The sequence below is a fragment of the Lissotriton vulgaris genome, unplaced genomic scaffold (assembly GCF_964263255.1).
Source record: "Lissotriton vulgaris unplaced genomic scaffold, aLisVul1.2 SCAFFOLD_2020, whole genome shotgun sequence".
NCBI lineage: Eukaryota > Metazoa > Chordata > Amphibia > Caudata > Salamandridae > Lissotriton > Lissotriton vulgaris.
In genome coordinates, this window is record NW_028246058.1 from 103,761 (window position 1) to 121,914 (window position 18,154).

Genomic DNA, 18,154 nt, shown 5'->3' on the forward strand with positions numbered 1-18,154 from the left:
GCTGGGAGGCGGGAGCGGGGTGGAGCTCAGGTCAGGGAGGCACAACAACAACAACTAAAATGGCCGCAAGGATTCTTGTTTCAGGATTGGGGCTGACCACTCGTGAATAGCGCTAAGCTGACGGTAATGGCGCTGGCACAATCAGGCACGAATCTACAGGCAGCACAGATAATTGTTATAGTTAAAGCGCACCTTGGCAGACAAGCGCTACGAATATTTTCATAAGCAATGATATAATTATGAGAAACAAGGCGAGGCAGTCTAACGCAAGCAGTGATATTATAATGAAAAACAAGGCGAGGCAGTCTAGCGCTACGATCTATGTGCAATCAATAAATAATTAATCCGGTTAATGCGAGCAACGCAAGTTCAACACTTAGCAGTCTGGCGGTGCAGCGATGCAGGGAGCAGCAGGGAGCAGCGTTTGGAGCGACCTCTTCTGCGAGGAGCAGGGCGGTCACAGCACTAGGACGGTGGAGAGAGGAAAGCAGTATCCGTGGGAGGGGGGGGTCAGCTGGGAGACGGGAGCGGGGTGGAGCTGAGGTCAGGGAGACACAACAACAACAACAACTAAAATGGCCGCAAGGATTCTTGTTTCAGGATTGGGGCTGACCACTCGTGAATAGCGCTAAGCTGACGGTAATGGCGCTGGCACAATCAGGCACGAATCTACAGGCAGCACAGATAATTGTTATAGTTAAAACACACCTTGGCAGACAAGCGCTACGAATATTTTCATAAGCAGTGACATAATTATAAGAAACAAGGCGAGGCAGTCAAGCGCAAGCAGTGATATTATAATGAAAAACAAGGCGAGGCAGTCTAGAGCTACGATCTATGTGCAATCATTAAATAATTAATCCGGTTAATGCGAGCAAGGCAACACTTAGCAGTCTGGAGGTGCAGCGATGCAGGGAGCAGCAGGGAGCAGCGTTTGGAGCGACCTCTTCTGCGAGGAGCAGGGTGGACTTGCTTCTGGAGGGAGATTAACTGTGCGCCTATACTCTTTTTCTCCCCTCTTCTGGTCCTTATCGGGGGGCATTGGGGTTGTCTTTGGTTGGCTCTCTATTTGTTTAGTGGGTGCAAGAGGTACAGAATCGTTTGTCGGTATGACTAAAGTTTTGTTAGCTTAGGCTACTGGTGTCTTTGATGTTACAATTGTATTCAACACTTGTGCCATCGTCTTCTTAACCGCTGGGTCTACAGTGTTGTTATTTCTGGATTTTGTCCCACCAGGTAAGGTAGCCTCGGGGTTAGATGTATTCTGGGTATTCTTAGGAGTTTTTTTGGAGGGGACACTCAGCCCAGCCTATTGTTTCTCTATGTTTAAGAGTCTAGTCTCTATTGGGGAAAGATAGGTTTTGAAGAGCTCCCCAATTTTTACTAACAAATTGCTAGTTGCTTCACAGCGATTGCATGTGTTCCCCCCCGCCCCCCCCAACCCCCCGTGGCCAGGATCTCTACGCTTCCTAAGTCCAGAACCTCATTTGTCTCATCTGGAATTGATTTATTATTCCCATTTTTTAAGTGATAGTCTTTTGCTTTGCTTGGCTTTTTCTTTAGTGCACTCTTCTCTTTAGCCATTGGCACCTTTACTTGTTTCTTTTGCTTCTGAATGGCGCCCTCCCTCCTTACCCTTGACTGCCTATTTCTTACTTCGTCTGGCATGTGGTTGATGACTAATTCAGGTGACTCTTCTAGCACCAGACTTAGTTGAGAGTCTGATAAAAGTTGAGATGCAGACAAATCAACTATGTTTGGCATACTAAGTGTTTCTATCCGGTCATCTGTTAGAGGGCCAGGGTCCTGGGTATGCGCTGGGGTTCTGGCTGAGGCAAGGAGTCCCAGGGATGAACGTCTAGCTAGTTGTAAGTCTTGGGAGACTCTACGTTCAAGGAGAATGATACCCTGATCTATAGCTTCATTCGCCCTTGTTATAAAGTTATCCAAAGGACCAATTATCTGCCCTCCTCCCGCCGCTGTTTTACTTCTGCTGCCCCTTGTAGACATATTGCTTGTCAGTGTGTGTTCAACAGTTAACAACTAATAATATGTAGATAAAGTAAAGCATACAAACAGGATGTCTGTGTGGCAGAGGCGAAAACCAAGAGGGGGGGCCCGGTCCGGTCACAAACAGTCTCTGCCGGGCTAAAACGGGCCCGCCCTTTGCCCGGGTTTAGCCCGACGCCGCCCGCGCGCCTCCTGCAACGCGGAAGCAGGACTGGATTCTTAAGCGCCTCCGAGTGCGGAAATGCGGCGGGTGGGCCTGGCAGTCCCGCTGAGTGGTCTGGATAATGAAGTCCCCCTGCACTGCGGCCGCTGAGCTGGTGGTTTGCGGCGGCGGGGGGAACAAACAGCCAACAGCGCGCACGTGGCGCAGGAAAAGTTTTGCACGCCAAGGGTCCTCACGGGCAATGAACAACAGAACAGGTAGGCGTCCCTCTGATTAGCAAAGTCTCCTGCTCCCCAGAGACAGGACAGGATTCCTAAGCGCCTCTGGGCGCGGAAATGCGGCGGGTGGGCGTGGCAGTTCCACTGAGTAGTCTGGGTAATGTAGTCCCCCCGCACTGCGGCCGCTGAGCTGGTGGTTTGCGGGGGGGACAAACAGCCAACAGCGTGCACGTGGCGCAGGAAAGTTTTGCACGCCAAGGGTCCTCACGTGCAACGAACAACAGAACAGGTAGGCGTCCCTCTGATTAGCAAAGTCTATTTATTTTATTTGGTGAATCGTTTAATTTTAAAATCACAACAATGGGATAGTGGTCACTTAGGGCGATATCTAGTGTATTCCAATTGAATATTGTCCCTGAGTACCTTGATGATACAAGTATATAATCAACGGTTGAATTGCAACCTCTCCCATTAAAGGTGGGCGGAAGAGCCTAACTGGGGAGTTCAGGTTCTGCATTTATATAGCGCACTACTCACCCAGAGGGTCTCAAGGCGCTTGGGGGGAGGAGGGTGCTCACTCATCGAATATCCAGGTTTTTAATTGTTTTCTGAATGAGAGGTGGTTCTGGGTAAGGCGGAGGTAGGCAGGGAGAGAGTTCCAGGTTTTTGCCGCTAAGTAGGAAAAGGATCTTCCACCCATGGTGGATCTATGGATACGTGCGATTACGGCGAGGGCTTGATTGGTCGATCGAAGTTGGCGGGTGGGGGTGTAAAAGCACAGGCGCGTGTTGAGGCATTCGGGACCAAGGTTGTAGAGTGCATTGTGTGTGTGGGTGAGGAGACAGAACGTTATTCTCTTGTTGACGGGGAGCCAGTGGAGTTCTTTCAGGTGACCGGAAATGTGAGCTTGGCGGGGGACGTCTAGAATGAGTCTAGCTGACGTGTTTTGGATGCGTTGGACTTTTTTCTGTAGCTTTGCTGTTGTTCCAGCATACAGGGTGTTACCATAGTCCAGACGGCTTGTGACCAGAGCGTGAGTGACCGTCTTTCTCGTTTCGGTGGGGATCCAACGGAAGATTTTTTTAAGCATACGTAGGATGTTGAAACATGATGAAGAGACGGCGTTGACTTGTCTGGTCATCGAGAGTGAGGAGTCCAGGATGAAGCCCAGGTTACGTGCGTGGTCTGTGAGGGTGGGTGCGTTTCCCAGGGCCGGTGGCCACCATGAGTCATCCCAAGCGGAGGGTGAAGATCCTAGGATGAGGACTTCAGTTTTGTCTGAGTTCAGTTTAAGGCGGCTGTTCTTCATCCATTCGGCTACTTCCTTCATTCCTTCGTGTAGGTTGGTTTTGCGGTGTTTGGGTCTTTGGTAAGGGAGAGGATCAGTTGGGTATCGTCTGCTTAGGAGATGATGTTGAGGTTGTGTTGTCGTGTGATGGAAGCGAGGGGGCTCATGTAAACGTTGAAGAGGGTGGGGCTGAGTGAGGAACCTTGAGGTACGCCGCAGATGACTTCGGTGGCTTCTGATCTGAAGGGGGGTAGGCGGACTCTTTGAGTTCTTCTGGCGAGGAACGAGGTAATCCAGTCCAGTGCTTTTCCTTGAATTCCAACATTGCTGAGGCGTTGTATAAGGGTGCTGTGACAGTCTGTGTCGAAGGCTGCGGAGAGGTCAAGTAGGATGAGGGCAGCTGTTTCTCCGTTGTCCAGTAGTGTTTGAATGTCATCGGTTGCTGCGATGAGTGCGGTTTCGGTGCTGTGTTTGGCTCGGAACCCGGATTGTGATGGGTCATGGGATTTGTTGGATTCGAGGAAGGCGGCAAGTTGATTGTTGACGGCTTTCTCCATGACTTTGGCGGGGAAAGGAAGGAGTGAGATGGGGCGGTAGTTCTTAAGGTCAGTGGGGTCTGCTGTGGGTTTTTTCAGGAGGGAGCAGTTGATGACGTCTCGGAGATGGAGTGCGATAATGGAGTCGGCTTTGTTGAAAATGTGGTGGGGACATGGGTCGGTGGCTGATCCAGAATGGATGGAGTTCATCAAGCGGATGGTGTCTTCAGTGGTTACTGGGGTCCAGGCACAAAGGATGTTGGGGGGGAGTTTATCTTCGGGTTTGAGGTGGGTGGGCTGATCTCCGGGCTTGTTTTCGAAGCTGTTGTGTATGTCTGCGATTTTGTTGTGAAAGAAAGAGGCTAGGGAGTCACAGAGGTCTTAGGAGGGAGTGATGTCGTTGGTGCCGGCGGTGGGGTTGGTGAATTCTTTGACGATGTCGAATAATTCTTTGCTGTTGTGGGAGTTGTTGTCAAGTCGGACCTTGAAAGCTGCTTTTTTGGTGGAGCGGATCAGTTGGTGGTGTGTGCGGATGGCGTTCTTGAACGTGGTTAGGTTTTCATTGGTTGGGGTTTTTCTCCAGGATTTCTCGAGTGTGCGGCAGGACTTCTTGGATTGCTTAAGTTCATCGTTGAACCAAGGGGCTTTCTTGCTTCCTTGTTTGATTTGGTGTTTTTTCAAGGGTGCTAGTTCGTCAGCACTGTGAGTGATCCTTTGTGTGAGGTAGGTGGCTGAGACGTTTGGGTCCGATGATTTTGAGGGGGTGTTATGGAGAAGCGATGTGAAGAGCTGGTCCGTGGTAATTTTGTTCCATTTTCTGCGGGGAATTGGTTTTAGGTTGTTGTGGGTTGTGGTTTTCTTGTAGTTGAAGTGGACGCAGCTGTGGTCTGTCCAGTGTAGCGCTGAGGTGTGAGAGAAGGAGATGTATTTGCTGGAGGTAAAGATTGGGTCGAGTGTGTGTCCGGCACAATGCGTAGGGGTGTCAACAAGTTGTTTAAGTCCGAGATTGGCGAGGTTGTCCAAAAGGGTGGTGGTGTTGCTGTCGTTGGTCTTTTCCAAGTGGAAGTTAAGGTCTCCTAGTAGAATGTAGTTCTTGGAGGGGAGGGCGTGTGGGCTGATGAAGTCAGTGATATCTTCGCAGAATTGTGTGGTCCTGGTGGCCTGTAGATGAGTGTGCCTCTGAGAGTTGTCTTGGGGTCGGTGTGGATCTGGAAGTGAAGGTGTACGGCGTTTGCGAGGGCGACGTCGGAGCAGGTCGTGATGCGGATTGTGTTCTTATGGACGATGGCGATGCCTCCTCCTGTTTGGTTGCTGCGGTCCTTACGTATAATCTTGTATCCGTCAGGGATGGCTGTTGCGATGTCAGGCGCTGATGAGGCGTTCATCCAGGTTTCTGTGAGAAAGGCGACGTCCGGCAATGTAGTGTCGAGTAAGTTCCAGAGAGCAATGGCGTAGCTGTGAACCGAGCGGGTGTTGAGTAGGATGCACTTCAGGTGGTTAGTGTCAGAGCTTTGTTTGGCGTTAGTGGGGTTGGTGTGGGTCTTGGTGCAGTCAAACTTACAGGAGTGGCAGGCGAAGGGACCATGGGCGTGTCCAGGAGCGGCTTGGTAGCAGTTTTGGAGGCGTCCGGGGTTGAGTGCAGAGAGGGTGGTGGCATCGTACGTAATGCGCGAGGGGTGGGTGTTACGGGGACCAGGGGGACCGGCACTGGGCGCGGTCCAGGCGCGGATGGGCGTAGACGGGCTTACCTTTGGCGCACCTTCGGCGTGACCGCTGCGCGTGGACGCTGCACGTAGGTCCATCTGTCCTAAATGGAGAGTGGAGGGGGCGGAGCGTGGGAGGGGCAGCTGGGAGGCGGTAGCGAGGTGGAGGGACGGTCTGGGACGGCACAACAAACAAAATGGAAGTAACAATAACAAATACTGCGAAGCAGGGTGAGATTGGGCACAAAGTAAAGGAACTGTTTCAGCAATGGAGCGCTATGGGTGATTTTAATGTCAAGGCAGTAGTGGTATAGCGCTACGCACTCAGCAGCAGGCGAGCAATATTACACACAGAAAAATCGATTTACAATACAAAGTAATGCCCAGCAGTAGAGCGAGTGATTAGCAGTGGCGAGCGATTGAAAGCGCAACACAAAAGGATTGCAAAAACAATTATGAGGCACAAAGCGCAATCAGCACGGTACCAGGAGGAGAGGAGGTGAGGGGAGCGACCGCTTCTGCACAGGACAGGACGGTCACAGCTCTCCACGAGGATGAGGGCAGCCTGTAGTCTGTAACCCAGAAGGTGAATCTCATTGATTGTCCATGTTTCTTGTATACAAACGATACTGTATTGGGTCACGGTTTCCAGCCATAGAGGATTAGAGATTTTGATAGACCTGCCACATTCCAACATAATAAGTTGTTAGTAGGTTGAGCCTCTGTGATGTAAACGGGGCTATCCACCCTTACTGTTAAACCCTCCATTGTGCCCGGGGGTAGTGGGGAGCGAAGGTGCAATTTGTGCTCCTTATGGTGTGTTACGGACCTAATTAATGGGGTGTTAACTGACGGTAGTGTATTCGGATTAATAAACTCACAGATTAGAGGGGAGATGATAGTACCCATATCTGAGTCCTTGATGTTTGCAGGGTCCTTTCCCTTTAGCTCGTTTGATTCAGTCAGTGTCTGAATAAACCGTATAGGTTGTTGTGCCATCTTACTTGTCTCCCTCAGTTTGATTTTTCCCACAAGTATGTCATAAGTGCCTGAGATCGTTGCCAAGTTGGTGTTGGGCAATGTGGCCTTATCTTTATGGCTTATATGTTCTTCCCTGGCCCAGCTCCCTCCCTTTAAGCCATCCCATTCAATGGATTTTGTTTCCACATGGGATTTACTGGGATCCATTGGATTGATCTGTTCACCTTCAAGTCCACCGTTTGGGGCCGCTAGCATTTCTGAATATTTGGGTGCATAGTGGTCCCTGGGCGCCAGACTAGAGAGTCAATCTACTCCTTCTAGTCCAGAAGACGTAGCAAAACAATTAAAGGTAGGAATGTTAAAACTGGGGCTTGCTATATTGGACATGTATGGGGTCTGGGGTCTTGGAGGACTAGTCAATAAGGATTGGGGGTAGAAGTAACTTAAGTCATGTGTCGAAATTACTCCCCCACCTCTCTCAGTATACCAATCTCCAATATGTGTAATTACCCTGCGATCCCTAAAGTTGATAATAATAGCATCCCCTTGTATGTCCTTCGGTCTGTGCCCCACCCAGCCTAGTCTTCTTACGTGCAGGATTTCGCCATCAATATTGGGGGGTAATGGCCTATTCTTTCTTAGCCAGTGTACTACTTTATTTTTGAGTTCTATATATCCTTCTGTTTTCCCGGCTACTAGTTCCGGGACACTGGTAAGTACCACAACATAGGGTGCCTCCTCCGGTGGCAAATCTATTTGTTGTGGATTTCCCCTTGGGTTCTTATCAGAGGGGAGCATCCTGACAGTGTTTCTATGGGTATTATCTGAGTTGATGACTTGACCACCCGCTCTTTCTCCCCTAAGGATCTTATGACCTTTATCTGATATCGAGGATGCCAGTATGTTTTCTTTTGGTACGGGTAATAAATCCTCGCTGTTCGCTACGTTAGTTGGTTTCAGCCCTGTAGATGTAGCACATGTGGGCTGTTTCTGCCTGTGAGTTGTCAGTTCCTTAGTTAGTTCGGTATTGCTTACAATTGCCTCTTCTATGGACCCCAATTGTTCTGCCATTCTTTTCACCACAAGTGGTAAATAATAGGGATGTAACGGGTTGCTCAATATTTCCCATTAGATCTTGAGTGGGATAAGAATGTGGGGCAAAATGGTCAGGCAGGGTCTTCCTTACAGCTGTTCTTCCTGGGCCCTTTAAGGGGCTCAGGAGTATTTTAGGTGTTTTTGCGCACCTACCATTTTGACAATTCCCCCCGCGCTTTCTTTTTTTTACAAGCCCTGGGCCCGATGATTTGTTTTGTTTTTTCTTTCTTGGAGTGGGCTTAAGAGTTGTTATTAATATAAGCTCCTCTGATGTAATTTCTAATGGTGGTTCTATATTTAAATCATTGGTGTTATGTTTCCTGTTTAATTCAGTTGATGCTGTTAGATCTTGTAACTATAAAGGGACACTGATGTCACTAATTAAATATTTTTCCATTCTTTCATTTGGTGGGGTGGTCGCTGGCTGGATCGGACCCAGGGACGAGCGTTTATTATACAGGAGTTCTGAAGACAGACGACGCTCAGTGATAGCTATCTCGCGTTCTAACACTGAGGCGGCCCTGGTTATAAACTGGTCTAATGTCCCTCTAACAGACCCTCCCACCAAGGATTTCCTGCCTTTGCTGGGACGTGAATTCATCTTTCTGTGACGTGTGTGTACAGGGCTAGAATCAGATACAACTAAAATCTCAAGATAGCGGAGAGGTAATTATAGCAGTATTGTTACACAGTTCGAACTATTATGAGTCCAGTAAATAATGTCACTATTAGAGTACTACAATCTTACTGTTAGTGTCCTGAAGAGCAGATGTAAAGGGGGTGGCCCAGCCCAGCCTCGTCTGGACTCGGACGGCCGCAGACGGTCCCGCCCTTGTCCCTGGGTTAGCCCGGCGCCGCCCGCGTGGGTCCCGCGACGCGGAGGAAGCGCTGGTGTTTTCAGCGCCTCTGGGTGCAGAAGTGGGCGTGAGTGGGTGGGGAGATTCCGCAGAGGATTCTGGGGGCTGTAGTCCCCCCGCTCGGCGGTTGCGTGTTAATGCTATGGGCGGCAGCGGGGGGGACCAACAGCCGAGGTGTCGGCGCGCTCACAGCGCGAAGCAAGCAGCTGGGCAAAGATCCTTAGTGGCAGGAAGTCTCCAGGCAAGTATCAACAACGTCTCCTGCTCCACCGAGGGAGCGCCGGTGTTTTCAGCGCCTCCGGGCGTGGAAGTGGGCGTGAGTGGGCGGGGAGATCCCGCAGAGGATTCTGGGGGCTGTAGTCCCCCCGCTCGGCGGCCGCGTGATGGTGCTATGGGCGGCAGCACGGGGGACCAGCAGCTGAGGTGTCCGCGCGCTCGCAGCGCGAAGCAGCAGCTGGGCAGAGATCCTTAGTGGCAGGAAGTCTCCAGGCAAGTATCAACAACGTCTCCTGCTCCACCGAGGGAGCGCCGGTGTTTTCAGCGCCTCCGGGCGTGGAAGTGGGCGTGAGTGGGCGGGGAGATCCCGCAGAGGATTCTGGGGGCTGTAGTCCCCCCGCTCGGCGGCCGCGCAATGGTGCTATGGGCGGCAGCGGGGGGACCAACAGCCGAGGTGTCCGCGCACTCACAGCACGAAGCAAGCAGCGGGGCAAAGATCCTTAGTGGGCAGGAAGTCTCCAGGCAAGTATCAACAACGTCTCCCCAGGTGATAAGTTAATTCCCCCAGGATGTTTCAACCGAAAGATTTTGGAGACAGCTCATATAGGCCATCTGGGTTTGAGTGCCACTAAGCGTAGGATAAGAAATGATTTCTGGTGCCCTGGAGTGGATGTGGAGGTATAAGGATTAGTGAGAAATTGTGCACCATGCTGTTTGAGTGATAAACATTTGGTGATCTCTGTGTACACTGCTGTGCCTGTTTCATGTCCTGGTAAGGTGTGGCAGAGAGTTGTGGTTGATTTTTTTTCGACCCTTTTCATGTATTACCTTCCAATATGAGACACTTTATTGTCATGATGGATCATCTTTCCAGGCGGGTGGAAGTACGTGGTATAGCTGAACCCAACACAAACTCTTTGATTCCTTTTGTTTGTGAAGTGTTTGCTAAAGAACGGATTCCCGAGGAGCTGCTCACTGACAATGGAGTTCAATTTACTTCTTCCACCATGATAGAGATTTTAGGCAAATGTGGAGTGAAACATTTTCGCACACCATTGTACCACACTCAGGCCAACGAAAAGTGGAGAGATTCAACAGGTTTCTAGTGGAGTGTATTCAGAGCATGGTGACATCCAGAGTTGACTGTGAAGTAACAACCAGCGATTTAGTGTGGGTTTATAGATCTACACCTCATTCGATCTCTGCTAAAGCACCTTTTAAACTCATGACGGGGAGAAAAGAGGTGTCCTCGTTGTGTCCCTCTTTCGATCTCTGGTAAAGCACCTTTTAAACTCATGAGAGTTAGAAAAGAGGTGTGCTCGTTGTGTCCCTCTTTCGATCACCGGTAAATCACCTTTTGAACTCATGAGAGGTAGAAAAGTGGTGTCCTCATTGTATCCCTCATTCGATCACTGGTAAAGCACTTTTTAAACTCAGGATGGGGAGAAAAGAGGTGTGCTCGTTGTGTCCCTCTTTCGATCTCTGGTAAAGCACCTTTTAAACTAATGAGAGGTAGAAAAGTGGTGTCCTCGTTGTGTCTCTCAATTGGTCTCTGATAAAGCACATTTTAAACTCATGAGAGGGAGAAAACAAATTAGAGAATTTGTTGGATAGTGAGAGGGAAAAATTACTATTTCCACTCCAGTAAGTGCAACAGTAGGGAAAGCACTGGTTAGCGTAGGGGTAATAATTACTATTCCCACTCCAGTCAGTGCAACAGTAGGGAAAACATTGGATAGCGTAGGTACAAAATTACTATTCCCACTTCAAAGAGTGCAACAGTAGGGAAACTGGTGGATAGTGGGGGGGGGGGGGGGGGGGGGGTTTAGAAATTACAATTCCCACTCCAGTGAGTGCAACAGTAGGGAAAGCGTTGGATAGCATAGGAGTAACAATTACTATTCCTACTCCAAAGAGTGCAACAGTAGGGAAAGCGTTGGATAGCGGGGGGTACAAGTTACTATTCCCACTCCAGAGAGTGCAACAGTAGGGAAAGCATTGGATAGCGGAAGGGTAAAAATTACTATTCTCACTCCAGTGAGTGCAACAGTAGGGAAAGAGTTGATAGTGTAGGGGTAAAAATTACTACTCCCACTCAAGAGAGTGCAACAGTAGGGAAAGCGTTGGATAGCGTAGGGGTAAAAATTATTATTTCCACTCCAGAGAGTGCAACAGTAGGGAAAGCGTTGGATAGTGGGGGGTAAAAATTACTATTCCCACTCCAAAGAGTGCAACAGTAGGGAAAGCATTGGATAGCGGGGGGAGGTACAAATTACTATTCCCACTCCAGAGAGTGCAACAGTAGGGAGAGCGTTGGATAGCGTGGGGATACAAATTACTATTTCCACTCCAGAGAGTGCAGCAGTGGGAAAAGCGTTGGATAGCTGGGGGTAAATTTACTATTTCCACTCCAGAGAGTGCAACAGTAGGGAAAGCGTTAGATAGCGGGAGGATAAAAATTATTGTTCCCACTCTAGTGAGTGCAACAGTAGGGAAAGCGTTGATTAGCGTAGGGGTAAAAATACTATTCCCACTCCAGAGTGTGCAACAGTAGGGAAAGTAATGATTCAATATTAAAATAAAATTAAATTAATTATCAATACCAATAAAAAATTTATTAAAAATAATTACAAAAAACGGAGGAGGGTCCTAGGGGATATTTACCGACCGAGCATTACTATCACCCCTAACAACTATAAATACCAACAACAAGGATAGCAATGGGTCAAAAACTAAAATCTATCTGTGTGTCTATACGGTACAGCCGTGAAATCCACTTAGAGTATTTCGTGGTGAGAAAATTATTCCCATCAGATTACCGACCTGTACCGCCCTATATCATTTGGGATCCTTCACCAATTGATAAAAATAGGGTGTCTTAGTGTTTGATGTACGAAGATATTGCCCTTCTTTGGTTGTGATCCACCCTTCTGTTAGCGCCTCCTCAACAATATGTCCAATTTCAGTTGTTAGTCTTTCAGTAGGATCTGATGTAAGTTTACGGTATGCTTTCGCTAAAATACACAAAACACAGCGCCCCCCTCCAGGACGTCCCATAATATCAGGGATGGGGTCTCTACTGGAGCCCCTGTCGACATTTGCCGACTTCTTTTTAAAGCCCATGGTAATAGAAATCCCAACATTCATAAAGGACACCAAAGATGTTCTCAGGCTGTTGCCTGACATTGAATACAACATACAAACTGACATCTTGGTGTCATTCGATGTTGAAAGTTTGTATACATCGATACCACAAATGGAGACCTTAGAGGTTGTCGAGGGGCTTCTAGCGACAAGAGAGCTCAATTCAATAACCCCAGTCAGACTGATTATGACATTTGCCACTCTGGCGATGACTGAGAATTTCTTCCAGTTCTAAGATTCTCTGTATTTGCAGATTAGCGGGACTAGCATGGGCACCGTTTTTGCCCCTAGTCTCGCTAATCTGTACGTACACAGGTTTGAGCAAGAGCACATCTTCGCAGACACCAACCCACATCTTAGGTGTCTGCGAACGTGGAAGCGCTACATAGCTGATATTTTCGTTGTGTGGCGAGGTACAGAGAACCAACTGAAAGACTTCCACGACTGGCTCAACCAAAGGAATCAATTCCTCAAATTCACCATGGAATATAATAATAACAGACTGGCATTCCTGGACCTGCTAATTTCAAGTACTCCGTCTGGTCTTGCCTCAGAACTATAACGCAAGCCAATGGCACGGAATTCCTTGCTCAACTATAACAGCTGTCACCCGAAGTCACTACGTGACAATTTGCCCTATGGGCAATTTTTACATATTCAAAGAAATTGCTCAACGAAAACAACTTTTGAAGTCCATGCCAATAGCTTGGCACAAGATCTAGCTGACAAAGAGTATCCTAAAAAGTTGATTTGGCAATTGAAGAAAAGAGCTGCGAATAACAATAGAGCTAGTCTGTTAGAAATCTTGCCTCCAAAACCAAAATCAGATCGCATAACCTGTGTCAGTACCTTTAGTGTACAGTCCAATCAAATCCAAAAGGTTGTAAAGAAACACTGGGGCATTTTGAACACAGGCAAGGATACTTTTCCCTTCCCACTATTTGCTTTCAAAAGGGGACAGAATTTAAAGGACCGGTTGGTCCACACAAGACCAAAAAGTGAGATCCCACGAGCTGTGGGAACCTTATGGGACATGCCCGCAGTAACAGGTCACCACCCATGTGGCAACTGTGCCGCCTGCCCACAAACATCAAAAACGGTGACCATCAACATCGGGACAGATCGACCATGGCAGCAGCGCAGGTTCACCAACTGCAATAGTATGAACCTCATCTACCTGATCACATGTCCGTGCAATAGGAAGTATGTGGGAATGACGACTCGGAAAGTCAAGCTACGGATATCCGAGCATAAAAGCTCTATACGATGCTCGAGACAAGCCACAAGACTCACTAACCACTTCATTCAGGCACAACATCTGCCAACAGATTTGCGCTGGACTGTACTAGAACAGCCAATGATTTCGCCTCACATTACGGATATCAGTGCCTTTTTATTTAAACTAGAACAGAAATGGGTCTACAGATTACAGACAGACAAGACGGGATTAAATGAGGACATTCCGTGGATGTCGCTATAATATTAGCTTCTGTATCACCCAGACAGTCATCCTGCAAAATAGACTTCTTCCTTCATGGATAAAATTGCACTATATATGTTATCTAGTCGTCTGCTGACCTCTGTGTACAGTCACTGATGATACCATTACATCAATGCCACCAACATTTGACATTCTAATTAGCATTACCTTATTAATGGTGGGCAAAATCTATAGAGGCCATTTTTACGTACTGGCTTATGAGTATCTGCAGATTTGACAGATTTGGCAGTAGCTGTCCCTTGTAAAACTATATATGGGATTCTAGCCAATATACGTAAGAGAGCGAGATATTAGAGGCATCTAACACCGATATTTTACTCGCAGACTGAGTATTTAACTCGACCTACCCGGCTCTAGGCAAAGGTTCTGTCCAGTAGGTCCGTGCCCATTACCAGTGGGCTTTGTTGAGTGCAACGCGCTGATTGCTTAATTTTAACCACGCGTTTCATTTTTTTAAAATGTATTCCTTACATAATCATTACTGGGTAGCACAGCAAGCAATCCCTGACCTAACAACTACAAAGGATTTGCAGTAATTACTACAAACACGGCGCCACAAGCTGCTTTTGGCGCTATTTTCATATCAATTTCAATTTCATATCATATATGTGACGACTACGTCAATGCCCGATTTCGGGGTTGTATTAATGGCAAAGAATACGGAGCTAAGAGGCGTTTTTCGCGCTAATTACTATCAAATATTTGATGACCCCGACATCAGGGCTTTTCATCTAATATAAACAATGCGGCATATAAGTCCTTCCCTTACTTACCTTCTCTTCCCCTCAATAGAGTGGTGCTCCGTTTTACCTGCGCTGTGGCCAGGTGAGGTGGGGCATACATTCCCTAAAACCTAGGTGAGTGAAAATTCTAATCTACTACTAATCAGTAAACATGACATCTACTGGGTTACTCTGATAGAACTCATCAATACTGCATGCAGTGACCAGCATAACGAGTTGGCACTAAAATTACAATGTAATACATATGTTTTTGATGTATGTTCATAATTCAATCTTCTGTGTGTCTTTCTGTGTATTTTTGTTTGTTGATATTGGGTGACATTCGGACCATCACAACAGGCGAATTTCAGGTGATATAAAATATCTCCTTTATTTTTCACTATTTCCACTGATTTAATTTACACTAAGCAGTAGCATAGGTTAAGGTCCTGAAGAAGCAGTAGGAGACCAACTGGCTCCGCCCTTACTGCAGAAACATATCGACCAAACATCTATTTTAGTAGTTATTTGTTTACACTACTATGCACTGATTTTATTTTGGGAGTGGATAGGAACCCATTAAAATTGCTCTTTTTCTCCACTTTCACTACCCAATTTTAAGATTCTCTCATTATGCACATATTAGTTTATCACAGTTAGCACTGCTAGTCAGATTACCACCTGATACTACAGTATACCACACTCACATTTGAGACATATCCATCAGATTAGGCTACAACCTGCCAAATCTACTGTGGGTAAAACCACTTGCCTTCATGGTGAAGGATCCCAAATGATGTAGGTCGGAAATCTGATGGGAATAATTTTCTCACTACGAAATACTTTAAGTGGATTTCACGGCTGTACCCTATAGACACACAGATTGTTTTTAGTTTTTTGACCCATTGCTATCCTTGTTGTTGGTATTTAAAAATAATTACCAATTAATAAAAATGTATTACCAAATACAAACATTATTTACAAATTATTAAAAATGAATTACCAATTAATAATTAATTATCAATTAAGTATCAATACGTATAAATACAAATAAATATTTACTTTATTACAATTAAATGACTTCCCACCCTATTCCCCTATAAACCCACAACCCGCTCCCAAAAATTAATAAAATTAACACAATTATCAATTAATCAATTAATAAAAGATATTTACCAATAAATAAAAATGACTTACCAATTAAAAAAAATAATTATGAATTAATAAAAATGTAATACAAATTAAAAAAAATAATTTCCAATTAATTACAATTAATTACTAATTATTAATTAATTATCAATTAATTATCAATACATATAAATAAAAATTGATATTTAATTTACTATAATTAAATCACTTCCCAACCTATTCCCCTATAACCCCACAACCCGCGACGGAATTAAATCACGCAAAAATTAACTATAACAAAATTAAACATACATTACAAATTTAATACATAATTTGAATACATATACTACCATACAGTAAAAAAATTCGATATTATGGAAATCGATATTTTAAGTTCGATATTATGGAATTCGATATTTCATACCCCAAATTCGATATTCTGACTTACTATATTGTGGTAATTTGATATTCTAGGCAGTCTATATTTTTGATTCGATATTTTGGGCAGTCTATATTTTGGAATCGATATTTAGGGTGTGTGGTTCACCGTGTGTGTGTGGGTGTGTGTGTGTGTGTGTGTGTGTGTGTGTGTGGTGTTAAAAAAAGGAGAAGATGTGTAGCCTCTGTAGATAGGATGCCTTTACTGTTTATTTTTATTTGATGTAATATAGCAGTGTACAGACATTGGTCATGTTGTGTTCTGTTATGGAATTTCTTAGTTGATGGTTTGAATAGTGTTATAGATGCAAGGATCCACTGGGCCTTTTACAGCTGTGTAACTGGCTCTTCAGGACCTTCTCAGAACTCTATCCCCCCACCCCCACCTTGTGGTTTGGCGTTACATCCACATGGTTTCTCCCCTCTGTTTCGGGGGTTCTTACCTGTCCCCTGCCATTTCCTCCACATGTTTGCTGCCACTGCCCCATACAGTAAACACTGATGCGAGGGTAGGGTATATTTGTTTGCGAGTTCCACAAAGTTCCTTGGTTCTCCACCTGTTACTAGTTCCATAGCATATTCCTACCCATTCTCTCCAGCAACCCTGACCAATATCCCTCATGCGAGAGTTGTAGTAATGTCTACAGTGTGAGGTACTTCACATACGGAACCCTCATTTGTGTTCTCTGCAAGACCCAAGCCCATTGAAATTGCAGGGTATACAGGAAGAGACCAGAATATTTAACGCCTGTTTGAGCATTATGACAAATCAATCTGGCCTATAGCATGGTACTGGTGGAGAGAAAGTGTACGCCAGTCACTATCACGCCCCTCTCCCCCATCAACAATGTCTTCAGTTAGCTGCCCATTTCAGGTGCGCCGCCAGGCAATAAAGCTCCAAGTCAGACACCGCTAACCCACCTCCATCAGTGGGGAGCTGGATTTTGGTTAATGCCAGTCTACGACGTCCTGTGCCTTATATGAGGTATATCAATAGGCTGTTAATCTCCCTAAAGATGGATTTTGTGAGCCAAATTGGGCGAGCTGCAAAGTAAAGCAAGAGACTGGGAAGGAAAACCATCTTCGCAGTATCACCCTGCCTGCGACTGATAGAGGAAGTGTTAGCCAGAAATATATGGATATCTGTAAAAATCAGTGCCAGTTGAAGATTGGCCAAGATCAGCCAAGTTGTAGTAAATATGAATGCCCAGGTAGAATAATGTGACTGGTTCTGAGCTTGGATCCTGCCCCATTTCTGGCAGAATAGCGGCTGTTTTCGGAGCGTGTATCAGGAATGTATTTGACTTATCCCAATTCACCTGGTCTCCAACATGTGGCTAAAATCATCCAAAGCGCTAAATGCGTGATCCACATTTGCGTGTTTCCCACACTGGTACACTTACAGATCATCCCCCGTATGGGGAGATATAGATGGGGTGGTCGTCAATCACTATTCCTTGATAATGATGGGTGGTGCAGAGCATCATGACCAGGAGCTCAACAGCCAAGTCAAATGGCACTGGCGACAGTGGGCAACCCTGTGTGGCATCAGCCTCTACCCTACAGGGTGCTGATATCACACCCCATTTCGGACCAAAGACATCAGGGGCAAATATAGCAGACGTGTCCAGGTGAGGAAGCCATTCCCCAGTCCCATACTGGCCAGAGTAGCATAAAGAAAGTCTCAGCGCCGATAGTCACATGCTGTCTCTGTTTCAGTGTTGATCACTAGTGCTTTAGGATAGTCCACTAATGAGGTATGGAGCATTAGGCGAATGTTAGGGATCATACTGGGTTTAGGTATGAAACCCATTTGATCCGTGTGAATAAGATCACCTAGATGGGGGCCCAGTCACCAACATTTTATCTAAGCAGTTTATAATCTACATTTAATATGGAGAGCAGTCTTTAGGATGTTACCTTGTCACTCTACCCTTTTTGTGGAGTGGAACAAACAGGAACTCGCCCATGGTTGGTGGGAGACCCCCGCGGCTCTTGCTGCATTATACAATGTAGTCAAGATTGGTGAAAGCGAGTTTGCACAAAATGCATAAAATTCCAGGGTCAAGCCATCTGAGCCTGGTACCTTGCCCAGGGCTTTACTCGCCCCCTCACCTCCTGGATTGTGATGTCACCTCCTAGGGATGCAGCCAC